The sequence below is a fragment of the Jaculus jaculus genome, chromosome 8 (genome assembly GCF_020740685.1).
Source record: "Jaculus jaculus isolate mJacJac1 chromosome 8, mJacJac1.mat.Y.cur, whole genome shotgun sequence".
Lineage (NCBI taxonomy): Eukaryota > Metazoa > Chordata > Mammalia > Rodentia > Dipodidae > Jaculus > Jaculus jaculus.
The window spans coordinates 129,075,875-129,088,954 of NC_059109.1; the positions used below are offsets into that span (position 1 = coordinate 129,075,875).

General features: G+C 48.7%; 1 pseudogene; it reads right to left on the bottom strand.

The window, feature by feature from the left end:
• Positions 1-11,688: 11,688 nt before the first annotated feature.
• On the bottom strand, positions 11,689-11,815 carry LOC123463198 (annotated as a pseudogene).
• Positions 11,816-13,080: the final 1,265 nt, after the last annotated feature.

Consider the following 13,080-nt stretch of genomic DNA (forward strand, 5'->3'; position numbering starts at 1 on the left):
GGTGTGTCACACATACCTTGTGTAATTTCCACTCAGGGACACACAGATTGGATTGTCTCACCTTGCATTCAGTGCCTTGAAGTACGTCACCAGTGAGCCTTGTTTGATGGTTTCTTAAGATAAAACACCTGTGCCCGGAACAACAGGTCAAAGGGCAACAACATTGCCCTATATTGCCCAACCTTGTCCTATAGGCAGGTGTTTGGGCCGAAGGCTCTCACTGCTGAGAAGGAATGAGGCAGACCAAGGCCAGGCTCTAAAGTCTATGGGTCAGGTTCAATGTTCGAATCCACCTCGGGTTCGCAAGCCCGTTTGAGCGTTCACTTTCTCACCATCAAGCCCGGCCTCCCCGAGTCTCATCATCTTCTGACCTTGAACTGATGACTAATGACAAAAAAAATAAATAAATAAATGCTGGGCTAATGAGAATGCTTCCTCATAGAACAGTTACAGAGAGTGAGACTGTAACCCCTGGATGAGTGGAACTCTCGGCTTCTCTCTCCTCTGCAGGTTCTGAGAGAGAGGGAGAAAGAGAAAGAGGAAGGAAAAGGAAACAAGGCCCAAACCCAGAGCCACAGAACCTTTAGGAGTAATATGGGAGTGCAGTTGTCAGGACCTTCAATCAGTGAGATCTTCTTCTTGAAAAATGTTTTTAGCCGGGTGTGGTGGCTCACGCCTTTAATCCTAGCACTCAAGAGGCAGAGGTAGGAGGATCATGGCAAGTTTGAGACCAGTCTGAGACTCCATAGTGAATTCCCGGTCAGCCTGGGCTAGAATGAGACCCTACCTCAAAAAAACAAAAAAACGAAACAACAAAAATGGTTCTAGGAGCTGGAGAAATGGCTTAGTGGTTAAGGCATTTGCCTGCGAAGCTAAAGGACTGACTTTCGATTTCCCAGGACCCACGTAAACCAGATGCACAAAGGGCACATGCATCTGGTGTTTGTTTGAGGTGGCTATAGGCCCTAACGTGCCCATTCTCTATCTGTCTGTCTTCTCTCTCTCTGCTTGCAAATAAATAAAATTTAAAAAAAATTTATTTGTCTGGTATGGGGGCATATGCCTTTAATCCCAGCACTTGGAAGACAGAGGTAGAAGGATCTCTGTGAATTCAAGGTCAGCCTGGGACTACAGAGTGAGTTCTAGGTCAGCCTGTGCTAGACTAAGACCCTGCCTCAAAAAGCAAAATAAAAATGTTTTGGGACTGGAGAGATGGGTTAGCAGTTAAGGTGTATGCCTGCAAAGCCTAAGGACCCAGGTTTGATTCTCCAGGTGCCACATAAGCACGCTTCTGGAGTTCATTTGCAGTGGCTGGAGGCCCTGGCATGCCCATTCTCAATATATCTCTCTCTGTCTCTCCCTCTCTCTGTCTCAAATAAATAAAATAGATAAATAATTTTTTAATGTTTTTATGAATCCACTGTCCATCATATCCCTGCCCTCTCTCTGTTAGTCTCTCTTTTAGTTTGATGTCATCATCTTTTCCTCCTATTATGAAGGTCTTGTGAAGGTAGTGCTAGGCACTGTGAGGTTGTGGATATCGAGGCCAATTTCTGTCTGGTCAGTTGCATTGTAAGCAGTCCTACCCTTCCTTTGGCTCTTACATTCTTTCCACCACCTCTTGTGCAATGGACCCTGAACCTTGGAAGGTGTGATAGAGATGTTTCAGTGCTGAACACTCCTCTGTCACTTCTTCTCAGCACCATAGTGCCTTTTGGGTCATCCCAGTGGTCACCACCATCTGAAAAGAGAAGCTTCTCCAACCAAAAGTGAGAGTTGCGCTAATATATGGGTATGAACATTAAGTAAAATGCTTACAGGGCAGTTTAGTGAGCATAATATATGCATTTAGCCAGACACAAATAGATGTCACACTCCTAAGGCTCATGACCTCCCCCACCATATAGGCTTTTGATTAGGTTTTCAGTACCAGGCATGTATTCCCTCCCATAGACTGAGCCTCTAGTTTAATTAGAGAGTAGTTGGTTTCCCAGACATGCCACCATTGTACCCATTCGGTCATTTGGCCTGGCTGGCCAAGCTTGAGGCTTGCAGTGTCCACTGTTTTCACCTTTTGTGACTTCTGTCTCCCATAGGGCTGCATGCAGTGCAGCTTTTCCCAGATTTCTGTCCCACCTAAATATTTTTGTTTTTTACTTATTTATAAGCAGAGAGAGAGAGAGAGAGAGAGAGAGAGAGGGAGAGAGAGAAAGGAATGGGTGGGGCAGAACCCCCCACCACTGCAACCAAACTCTAGACACATGTACCACTCTGTGTATCTGGCTTCATGTGGGTAACTGGGGAATCAAACCCAAGCCTTCAGACCTTGTATGCAAGGGCCCTGAACCACTGAGTCATCTCTCCAGCTGCAACACTTCTACATCTGGCTTTATGTGGGCACTGGGGAATTGAACCCAGGCTGGCAGTCTTTGCAAGCAAACCATCACCCCAGCTGCTTTTTTTTAAAAAATATTTTATTTTATTTATTTATTTGACAGAGAAAGAGGGAGAAAAAGAGAATGGGCGCACCAGGACCTCTGGCCACTGCAAATGAACTCCATACATGTGCACCCCCTTTGCCTCTGGCTAATGTGGGTCCTGGGGAATCAAACCAGGGTCCTTTGGCTTTGCAGGCAAACGCCTTAACTGCTAAGCCATCCCTCCAGCACCTTTTCTTTTTGATACAGAGTTTCACTATGTAGACCAGGCTGGCCTCAAACTTTCAACAATTCTCCCACCTCTGTCTCCCGAGTGCTAGGATTATAGGCATACATGAATGTGCTGAGCGAGCTTTGGATCTTACAGAATCTGGTCAAACAAGCTCAAATGAAAAGAGCATTTGGGAGCCGGGCGTGGTGGCGCACACCTTTAATCCCAGCACTTGGGAGGCAGAGGTAGGAGGACTGCCGTGAGTTTGAGGCCAGCCTGGGAGTACAGAGGGAGTTCCAGGTCAGCCTAGACTAGAGTGAGACCCTGCCTCAAACACACACACACACACCACAAAACAAACCCACCAGGATGAGTGCCAGCTTCTGATCCCAAGGACTTCAGTGCCACCCCAGAGGTAGGCTCTCCTTTCCCAACTCTGCTCCTCTCATCTCCAAGTGAGAACCCCCCCCCACTCCCACACACACATACACCCCTTTCTGGAGACAAGTGACACAGGAAACCTCTCAGTGACCACAGGGCCAGGCCATTCTGTCTTTCCATTGGTTTCAACAGCAAGTCCCAGGACAGAGTCTCATTGGTTCTAACTGGGTCATGTGTCTGTCTCTAAAGCAGTCTCTAAGACCTTGGGATCAAGGACTGTGACTGGCCACCTGGGGCCAGAGGCATCAGCTGTGGCTGAGAGTAGAGGACAGATTTATACCTGCTGTTTCTGGAAGGTGTGATAAGACCAGAAAGGCCAAGGCAGTGGGTGGCCACGGTGTCAGCAGAAAGGCCAAGGCAGTGGGTGACCGCTGCGCCAGCAGTGAAAGCGCCTCCTCTCACGTAGCACAAGGGTGGAGTGCAGAGCCTCACACACGCCTGATCTAGCACCAGAAAGGCCAGGTGTCCCGCATCCCTTCATCACTCTGCCCGCAGACTCCCCACCTCCGCTTCCTCCTCTCTCCTCTCCCCCAGCCCCAGCCCAACAGGACCAACTGCAGCAGCCCAGCACCCGAACATGAATCTTCCTTTAAGCAGTAGCCCACAAGAAGCTCCAAGTCAAAATTCCCAAATTAAGCCAGGCGTGGTGGGGCACACCTTTAATCCCAGCACTCGGGAGGCAGAGATAGGAGGATCACCGCGAGTTCAAGGCCGCCCTGAGACTACGTAGTGAATTCCAGGTCAGCTTGGGCTGGAGGGAGACCCTACCTCGAAAGACAATAAATAACAACAAAAAATGAGAGAGAAAGGGAGTCTGGTGGGCCCAACCAATCAAGCGACCTTTACCCAGTCAACTTGGCTGAAGGTCAGGGTCATGTGGCTCATGCACTAAGCTTGCTGGGTTGCCCACACCTTCCCCGGGTATGGAGCAGAGTCCAGGAAGCTGTGCATCGGCCTGAGATTATCTGCAGTGAATCTGCTTCCTCAAGACCTGTGTGCTCTGCACCTGCGTGAGGGAGACAGGCCCAGCTGCCCAGGAGAAGGTGGGAGGGGCCCCCATCTGAGCAGAGCAGAGGCAGCTGGAGCCCTCAGGAAGCTACAGGCACACCTGCAAGAAATATAATGAAGATCACGATGCAAAGTTGTCCTCCTAAGCATCTTTCCTCCCTGCTATGGGCCAGACACTGCCATCACTTTGACTGGTTGATTGGGACAAAGATCATGTATTCTGGTCTGGCCTCTTGTTATGTAGCTCAAGCTGCCCTTGAACTTCTGCCTCCGCCAACCAAGTGCTGGGATTGCAGGTGTGTACCATGGCCTGCACCACCACACCTGGTTTAGGCAGCTCTGGGTCTCACTCTAGCCCAGGCTGACCTGGAATTCACTATGCAGTCTCAGGGTGGCCTCGAACTCTCAGCAATCCTCTTACCTTTGCCTCCCAAGTGCTGAGATTAAAGGCATGTGTCACCATGCCTACCATGATTGATTGATTTTTTGATGTAGGGTCTCACTTGAGCCCAGACTGACCTGGAACTCACTCTGTAACCCAGGCTGGCCTCAAACTCATGACGATCCTCCTGCCATGGCCTATGGAGTGGTAGGATTACATGTGTGCTCCACTGTGCTTGGCTTCTCTCCTGAGTATTTTCACTGAGCTTCAACTTTTTTTTTTTTAATGAGAGAGAGAGAGGGAGGGAGGAAGAGAGGAAAAGCCAGTCTGTCTTTTTTCTCCCTCAAATAAATAAATAAATAAATAAATAAATAAATAAATAAATAAATAAATAAAATATTTTAAAATTTATTTACTTGAGAGAAAGAGAGGCAGATAGAGAGGGAGAATGGGCATGCCAGGGCCTTCAGCCACTGCAAACAAACTCCAGACACATGTGCCACCTGTGCATCTGACTTATGTGGGTCCTGGAGAATGAAACCTAGGTCCTTTGGCTTTGCATGTAAGCACCTTAACTGCTAAGCCATCCCTCCAGCCCAATAAAATATATATATTTTTTTTTAATGAAACTACAGCCAGGTGTGGTGGCACATGCCTTTAATCCCGGCACTTGGGACGCAGAGGTAGGAGGATTGCTGTGAGTTCGAAGCCAGCCTGAGACCACATAGTGAATTCCAGGTCAGTATGGGCTAGAGTGAGACCCTCCCTCAAAAAAGTAACAAAAACAAAAATTCTGCATGTGTGTAGTGTGTGTGTTCATACATGCATGTGCCTGTGGAGGCCAAAGGTAGACATCAGGTACTCTCCTCTATTATTCCCCACTTTATTTTATTTTTAATTTTGTTTGTTTATTTATTTAAGAGCAACAGAGAGAGAAAAAGACAGAGAGAGAGAGAGAATGGGCACTCCAGGGCCTCAAACCACTGCAAATGAACTCCAGATGCACACGCCCCCCCCCTCTTGTGCATCTGGCTGACAAGGGTCCTGGGGAATCAAGCCTTGAACCAGGGTCCTTAGGCTTCATAGGCAAGCGCCCAACTGCTAGCCCATCTCTCCAGCCCTCCACTTTATTTATTGAGACATGGTTCCTCACTCGAACCTGGACCCACCAATTAGGCTCATCTAGCAGCCATCTTGCTCCCAGGGCTCTTGTCTCGGCCTTGGCCTCCTAGCACCGACAATCCAGCCGGCCACCACCCCAGCACCAGCCGGGTGATTTGACCTGTGCACTGGGGATTTGACCTCAAGTTGTCACACTTCAGCAGCAAGCCCCTGACCCACTGAACCATCATCTCCCCAGCCCTGCACGGTCCCATTTCTGATCTTCGCGACTCAGGACCTTAAGCCCTGCCCACTGGAACCTTCAGTTTTCTGAACTTTCTTTTTTTTTTAATTTTTTTTTTTTTTTTTTAATTTGAGAGCGAAAGACACAGAGAGAAAGACAGATAGAGGGAGAGAGAGAATGGGCGCGCCAGGGCTTCCAGCCTCTGCAAACGAACTCCAGACGCGTGCGCCCCCTTGTGCATCTGGCTAACGTGGGACCTGGGGAACCGAGCCTCGAACCGGGGTCCTTAGGCTTCACAGGCAAGCGCTTAATCGCCAAGCCATTTCTCCAGCCCAGTTTTCTGAACTTTCATTAGCTTGTCTCACATAGCCATGCTGGCCTCAGACTCGCTACGTAACCAAGACTGATCTTGAACTCCTTCCCATCCCAAGTGCTGGGCTAACAGACGCGTGCCTTGACATCTTGTCTAATTCTCTGGGCCTTTGCATATTCTGGTTTCTCGCCATCCACCATTTCATCTGGTTTCCTCCTGCCTTCTCCTCCAAGCAGCCTTTGCTGATTTCTAGAATGAACTCTGAACCCTTGGGAACCCACTTGCACCCAACGCTTTCCTCCACGAGCACACTTCTCAGTCCGTTGGGATGTGGAGGCAGGAGGATCAGATGTTCAGGGTCATTCTTGGCTACATAGGGAGTTCCAAGCCAGCCTGGGCTACCTGATACCTGGTCTCAAAAAACAAAACAAAACAAAACAAAACAAAACAAAACACATTTCTCACACCGGACGGCCACCTGTTTCCATGACTGTGGAGTTTAATTGTCCGTTCCCACTGAGCCGCTTCCAGTTCTTTCTCCTAGCTGCTGCCCTGCTGACCAAATCTGGCTTCACCCATGGCCACGTGGTGGCTTGGCTGGGCACTCACACAGGCAGACCTCCTCACACATGCCCTTTGCCATGGTCTGTCTGTGGCGGCACAGATGCGCTGAGATTTCCAGTGTGACTGAGGAAGTGGTCACGGTGGCCCACGCCTCTGATCCCACGGCTCAGGAGGTGGAGGCGGGAGGATCGGGGTGCCAGGTTACCTTGTGAGACTTCATGGTGAGTTTGAGGACATCCTGGGCTATGTGAGACCCTGCCACGGGGCACAGCAAGTATTTCAGTGACTGACCCCTCTTCCCTGTCCCTCCATGGGCACCTCCCAGCTCCACGCCCCCCACAATGAATGCCTCCACCCTCACAGCGGCTCTGCCATTTAATCACCTCCCACGGGCAGACAGCAGCTCTTGGCTTTGGGGAATGGAGGCATGACCTGAGTGAGTTAGCAAAGCTCTCTCTCTACAGGGGCTCTGAGAAATTCATCATACTTCTGCTGACTGTCAAGAAGTCTGTCAAGAGAGCCGGGCGTGGAGGCACACACCTTTAATCCCAGCGCTTGGGAGGCAGAGGTAGGAGGATCACAGTGAACTCAAGGCCAGCCAGAGACTACATAGTAAATTCCAGGTCAGCCTAGGCTAGAACAAGCCCCTACCCTGAAAAAACAAAAGCCTGTCAAGAGACTTCCAGGCTGGAAAGGTGACTTAGAGGTTAAGGCACTTGCCTGCGAAGCCCAAGGACCTATTTTTTTAAACAACTTCCATAATTGTAAATAATATCCCATAGTAATGTCCTCCCTCCCCCCACGTTCCCCTTTGAAACTCCATTCCCCATCATATCCCCTCCCCCTCTCAATCAGTCTCTCTTGTATTTTGATGCCAAGGACCTATTTTCGACTCTCCAGGTCCCAGGTAAGTCAGATGCACAATGCGACACAAGCATGCAAAGTTGCACATGCGCACGAGGTGGCCCACGTGTCTGGAGGTTGACTGCAGTGGCTGGAGGCCCTGGCATGCCAATATTTTCTCTCTCTCTCATTGGGAGGGAGACTTCCCTCATGCTATTTCAATAACTCCAGGGGAACTCGATACCTGGGTGACTTTCCCTGAAGAAAGAAGTTCAGGGACGTTCACTACCTTCACACTCGCTAACGCTTCTCCCTTCCCTGTCTCTATGAACAGAAAGCCTCCCTGGCCCTATGGCGCGTGGACACTTCGCATTTCCAGAGTCTCCGCAGCTGAGATGTGAAGTGTTCCAATGAAGTCTATATTCCCCTGTCATAGATATCCCTGGGAGTCTCTGTCCTTTTCTTTTTTTTTTTTTTTTGGTTTTTTTCGAGGTAGGGTCTCACTCTGGTCCAGGCTGACCTGGAATTCACTCTGTAGTCTCAGGGTGGCCTTGAACTCACGGCGATCCTCCTACCTCTGCCTCCCGAGTGCTGGGATTAAAGGTGTGCGCCACCACGCCTGGCTTCTCTGTCCTTTTCTAACGTGACCCAAGAATATCCACAGGATTCTCCCGCTCTATCCACAATCAGACATGGTCACATGACTGGTCCTGGCCAATGAGAGCCTGCCCTGGGCTTTTGCAGGACCAATCAGAAGGCAGGATTTATTCCCCCCTCCCCCACCCCGTACTGAGCTGGTCATTTGGAATCTGGCAGCTTCCTGGCACACACCGGGCTCTAAGGGCTGGTTGAGTGATCAGACAGGGCAGTAGCATGCAGAGAAGCACGTCTCCATGTGGCATGATTAAGCACTTAGGTCCAGCTTCTCTTGAAGCTAACTCTTCTTCCTGAGTTTTTTATTTTTGCATGTGTGTATGGTGTGTGTGGTGTGCTTGCATATATGCGAATTTGTATATGTGTATAAGAGTACACATGCAGGGCTGGAGAGATGGCCAAGCAGTTAAGGCACTTGCCTGCAAAACCTAACGACATGGGTTCAATTCCCCAGTACCCACATAAAGCCAGATGCACAAAGTGGTGCATGTATCTGGAGTTCATTTGCAGTGGCCAGAGGCCCTGGCGTACCCATTCTTTCTCTCTCGCTCTCTTTCTCCTTGCAAGTAAATAAATAATTTTTTTTTTTAAAGGAGTACATCTGGGCATAGAGGCACACACCTTTAATCCCAGCACTTGGGAGGCAAAGGTAGGAGGATGGCCATGAGTTCAAGGCCATCCTGAGACTACAGAGTGAATTCCAGGTCAGCCTGGGCTAGAGTGAGACCCTATCTTGAAAAACTAAAAAAAGAAAAAGAAACGGAGTATAGGGGCTGGAGAGATGGCTTAGCAGTTAAGACATTTGCCTGCGAAGCCAAAGGACCCAGGTTTGATTCCCCAGGACCCACGTAAGCCAGATGCACAAGTTGGCACAGGCATCTGGAGTTTGTTTACAGCGGCTGAAGGCCCTGGCATGCCCATTCTCTCTCTCTCTGCTTATAAATAAATAAAAGTTTAAAAAGAAAAGAAATTAGGGCTGGAGAGATGAGTCAGTGGCTAAGGCACTTGCCTACAAAGCCTAAGGACTCAGGTTCAATTCTCCAGTACCCATGTAAAGCCAGTTGTACAAAGTGGTGCATGTGCATTTGGAATGGCTAGAGGCTCTGGCACGCCCATTCTCTCTCTGCCTCTTTCTCTCAAATAAATAAATAATCTTTTAAATATTTTTTTTTTTTTTGGGAGGCCAGGGCCTCTTTTTTTTTTTTTTTTAATTTATTTATTTGAGAGTGACAGACACAGAGAGAAAGACAGATAGAGGGAGAGAGAGAGAATGGGCGCGCCAGGGCTTCCAGCCTCTGCAAACGAACTCCAGACGTGTGCGCCCCCTTGTGCATCTGGCTAACGTGGGACCTGGGGAACCGAGCCTCGAACCGGGGTCCTTAGGCTTCACAGGCAAGCACTTAACCGCTAAGCCATCTCTCCAGCCCTTAAATATTTTTTTAAAAAGAAATTAAACTTTATTGGAGGTGAGTCGTAGAAAGACACTTTGCATGTCAGCAGTTGGGACTCTGGAAATTAGAGGTGCCAATGTAGCATTTGGTGGTTTATATCAGAAGTTGGGGTCATGTTGGCAGGGAGGAGGAGGGGGAAGGGTTAGCAAATGTGAAGGAAGCAAACTTCTTTGAACTCCTTTCTTCCAAGATAGCCAGCCAGTAAGTACCCTGCTCCCCTGGGCCCTATGGACAGACTTCTTGGCGCTCAGCAGTAATAGGTTGCATTCCTGAAATTTGCTAACTCCTTCAGTTAGCAAATGAGTTGGAGGCCAGACTGAGCTACAGAGTAAGTTTCAGAGTAAGTAAGGTCAGCTTGGACTAGAGTGAGAACCTCTCTTGACTTTTTGAGGTCCAGTCTCTCTCTAACCCAGGCTGACCTCTAATTCATTATGTAGTTTCAGGCTGACCTCAAACTCACAACAATCCTCCTACCTCTGCCTCCTCAGTACTAGGATTAAAGGCGTGTGCCACCATGCCTGGCAAAAATAATATTTTTATATATTTATTTGAGTGAGACAGAAGGGGGGTATGGGCACACTGGGGCCTCTTGGGACTGCAAATAAACTCCATAATTCTGTGCCACTTTGTATATCTGGCTTTAAGTACGTACTGGGCATTGAACTTAGGTCATCAGGCTTTGCAAATGAGCATCTTTAACCTCTGAGCCCACTCTCCACCCTCCCCCCATATCTTTAAACACAGGGTTTAAGCTGGGCATGTGTGGTGGCTCACGCCTTTAATTCTAGCACTCGGGAAGCAGAGGTAGGAGAATTGCTGAGAGTTTGAGGCCATTCTGAGAATACATAGTGAACTCCAGGTTAGCCTGGGCTAGTGTGAGAAACTACCTCAAAAACTGCACAAAAAAGAGGCTGTCAGGTGACTAGTTCATCTCAGTCATGGCTATCTGTGCCAAGATGTCTAGATGGGTGAGTAAGACAGGACTGGGGAGAACACTCTCTTTTCTCTCATCAAGTACAATATTTTTTAAAATTTTATTTATTTATTTATTTATTTATTTATTTATTTATTTATTTGAGAGGGAAAAGGCAGCTAGAGAGAGAGAGAGAGAGAGAGAGAGAGAGAGAGAGAATGGACACGCCAGGTCCCCCAGCCACTGCAGACAAACTCTAGACACATGCACCACCCTGTGCAGCTGGGTCCTTGGGAATCAAACCTGGGTCCTTTGGTTTTGCAGGAAAGTGCCTTAACTGCTAAGCCATCTCTCCAGCCCAAATCACAGCATTGTTTAAAAATATATTTCTTTTATTTATTTGAGAGAGAGAAAGAGGCAGGTAGACAGAGAATGGGCATGCCAGAGCCTCTATCCACTTCAAACGAACTCCAAACGCATGTGCCACCATGTGCATCTGGCTTATATGGATACTGGGGAATCAAACTTGGGTCCTTAGGCTTCACAGTTAAGCGCCTTAACTGCTTAGTCTCCATACTCCTTTCTTTTTATTTATTTTTGGTTTTTCAAGGTAGGATCTTGCTCTGGCCCAGGCTGACCTGGAATTCACTATGTAGTCCCAGGCTGCCCTTGAACTCACAGCGATCCTCCTACCTCTGCCTCCCAAGGGCTGGGTTTAAAGGTGTGCGCCACCACGCCTGGTGAAATCACAATTTTCTGGAAATAGGCCTTTGGCAATGTGATTAAAGCGAGGCAGCAAATGGGGACACTGGGCTGCCACTTGTCCAGGGGACACCCACTGGGAACGTATTTGACCAAACAGCCATCAGCGACAAGGCTTCTCTGCTACCACGACTTCATGACTTCCCCTTGTTTGGGAGACATGTCTTTTCATAACCAGGGACTTTGGACTTGGCTCCACGCAGGGCCCCATACATATTTGTTTGCTCTGTAGTTTACAGATGGTTTGGCCAGTAGGCAACCTGACCACCATGCCCTGGAACTTCCCAAAGGCACCTACACTTGTCAGGAGCCTGGATTGGGGACAGCAGTGCAAGATGAGAGACAAGAGTGACCCCTGGAAAGTGTTGTCTCCAAGGCCCCTTAGAACAACCCACACAAACAGCCGGCTGTGCCCATCGCCAGCGAGGCTGCCATTTGTAAACTGTTGCATGCTGGTCCTCACAAGGAGTCAGCACTTGATCCTTTAAAATAATACTTCTTAAGCTGGCCATGGTGGCGCACACCTGTGATCTGGAGGCTGAGGCAGCCACAGTTAGTTGTGACACGTGACGGGTGACAGGTGCAAAGTGATTGCCCAATTTGTGAGCACAGAAACTATGAGGAGTCCATTAACATTTTTTCCCAAGTACTCAGTGCTTCTAGATGACAGATGTATGGGTGTGCACGTGCCACCACGTGTGTGTTAGAGTCAGGGGACAACTTAGGGGGGTGGTCCTTGCCTGCCACCTTGTTTGAGACAGGATATCTTGTTTTGTTTTTTAAAAGTTATTTTTTTAATATTTTTAAATTTTTGTTTATTTTTATTTATTTACTTGAAAGTGACAGGCAGAGAGAAAAAGAAGCAGATATATATATATATAGAGAGAGAATGGGCATGCCAGGGCCTCCAGTCACTGCAAACAAACTCCAGATGCGTGCGCCCCCTTGTGCATCTGGCTAACGTGGGTCCTGGGAAATAGAGCCTCAAACCGCGGTCCTTAGGCTTCACAGGCAAGCGCTTAACCGCTAAGCCATCTCTCCAGCCCGGGATGTCTTGTTTTTATGCTGCTGTGTCCAGTAGGTTAGCTGGTCCGTGAGCTCTGGGATTCCCCTGACTCCACCTACCATTGCTGTAGGCACATTGGGATTACAGACTGGCTTTATGTCATTCGGCTTACACAAGCAAGCACTTTTAGCCAGTGAACCATCTCCCTCGCCCTATATATGTATTTTCTGAGACAATGCCATGTAGCACAGGCTGGACTTGAACTTACTATGTAGCCAAAAATGACTTTGAACTTCTGACCCTCCTGCCTCCACCTCTCTGGCCACGGGATGACAGGCACGTGCCACCGTGACAGGTTTCTCAAGATTTTGACTTTGAAGAAACGTGGTTCAAAGGCAAGTTCTCAGGCCGGTAGTGGTGGCGCGCACCTGCCGCTCCACAGCCTGGGAGGCTGACACGGGGGAGCTCGTGTTTTAGGCCAGCCTGGGCTACATAGAAAGACCCCCCCCCCATCTCCTGAAAACGATGAAATGAAATAAAATAATATTAATGGCTGGAGAGGTGACTCCGTGGTTAAAGACGCTCGCTTGCAAAGTCTGATAGCCTAGGTTCAAATCCCCAGTACCCACGTAAAGCCAGATGCGCAAAGTGGTGGAGGCATATGGAGTTCATTTGAAGTGGCAAGAGGCCCTGGCATGCCCATACCACTTTCCTTTCGTCTGCCTCTTTCTCTGTTTCTCTTTCAAACA